General features: G+C 49.4%; 1 pseudogene; it reads right to left on the minus strand.

Annotated features, from left to right (window-relative positions):
* Nucleotides 1–323: 323 nt before the first annotated feature.
* LOC148029008 (NPL4-like protein A pseudogene) lies at nucleotides 324–1,046 on the minus strand (annotated as a pseudogene).
* Between the last annotated feature and the right edge of the window lie 726 nt (nucleotides 1,047–1,772).

Here is a 1,772-nt window from a genome sequence, read left to right on the forward strand (position 1 = left end):
GGTTTATATCATCTTGCCCCTCAACATCTATTGATTTGTCGCTCAACGCATTATGATTTGTTGCTGGAGAAAGAGCTACAATAACTGCATTGTCCGAGTCAGTATTTCTTTTTGGCTCATCCAATTGCTGTTCACACCCACTGCCTTCCATTTCAGATGAGAACTCATGGCCATTTAGTGGCCGCAGATCTTCTTGCTCAGCATTCTTCGTAGGCTTTTGTGCCAACAGTGACAAAGACTCCTTTCTCTTGCGGCAACGTCGGGACTTATTTTCAATAGTTAGGGGTTGAGGAAATGCTGCCTGCTTCAGACACATTTTCAAACTAATCAAAGCTGCTCTCGGCATGAAGCTGCACAGCCTGCTGGATTTCTATGTTTGACAAGGTGTAGTCTCTCTTGTTCTGGCTTATTGTCTGAGTGAAGATGAAGCCTACCCTACGCATCCCTAACCTAATGGCTATGGCCTCGACCTGTTTTTCCTCTTCTGGATCCCTAAAGAGAAGCAAGGTGTCCTATGTGCCTTGTTGGGGGGGTTCGTAAATGAATTCAACACAAACCTCGCCCTGCTCAGTTAGGGTTCCATACATGAAGTCCCTGCGTTTCCCAGCAAAGGCCAAGCTATCATTGACATAATGCTGAAAAGCATTTGCTACATCGCAATCAAAGGAGACCGATGCTTAGTGAGGCTTCTCCTGTCGCTCGATTCTTGTCTGCTGTGCAATCAGATCATCCATAGTCATTTTCTTCCCAAACGTGCCAGCAGGATTGACAGGGGGGCCTGCGACAGTGCGCTCACCTTCGTAGAAGAGGAAGATGATGGAGCCATGGCCGAGACGAAGGGAATACAACGAGACGAACGGGTTCGTAAGGTCGGAGTAAGCAGACGGTGACTTCGCAAGCAGGATAGCTTGGTTTGTGGAGATGATCTGCGAGGAGACTGGTACGCAAAACTGCGCAGCTATGGCAGCCTGCAGCTCTCCCACAGTGTAGGAAGGATCGACGTCCACGTGCTCTAGGCCATCGCGGCTTCTAATGTGTAAAAGCATGGCTATGGTGGAGGCGCCTCTCTGTCTCGTAGAAAGAAGAATTAAAAGAACGTGAAAGAGGAGTCTTACTGAGAGGAAGTCTTGGCCACATACCAGAAGAAACCATGGTCCCCCTGAAATTACAGCAAAGATTCGGGCCAGGTAGAAGGATTCGCTGCTGCTGCTGCTGCCATGAGGATAGAGAGGGAGGAGTCGTGGCGATGACCTAGTCACAGGGGACGGCATCATGGCTGGGGCTTTTGGGGTGGGGGTGGCAAACCTTGGGGCTGCCCTGGTGGGTGCAGAGGGAGTAATGCTTGTGGGGGCGGCGTAAGGAGGCACCGCAGCTAACCGAGGTATGGTCATAGGGGCCTTCGCGGCAGGGACTACAAGTGTGGGGAGTGTAGGGGGAATAATGGCCATGGGAAGGTACTGAGAGGTTGGCGACGAGGAACGGAGGAAGAGAGAGGCAAAGAGAGACACGAGACACCAAAAGTGAAACCCGAGAAGTGTGTCAACTGAGCACACATGATAGAAATATATCTCGTCCTCGAATTTTGTCTTCAGTGTCATGGGCCAAGGAAATTGCATCTTCGGCTTGAACATATTGACCTCGTAAGCCAAACATAAACTTGCGTTTATGGGTTGCTTTAGGTACATCTTCGAGCATTCGCAGTTGCAATAAAGCGTTCCAAAAACGCTCAGTATATTATGAAATAGGCTCACGATCCCTTTGTTGTAGAAGAT

Source organism: Lygodium microphyllum, chromosome 11 (assembly GCF_053477565.2).
Source record: "Lygodium microphyllum isolate KBCC chromosome 11, Lygodium_microphyllum_v1.1.10, whole genome shotgun sequence".
Classification (NCBI taxonomy): domain Eukaryota; kingdom Viridiplantae; phylum Streptophyta; class Polypodiopsida; order Schizaeales; family Lygodiaceae; genus Lygodium; species Lygodium microphyllum.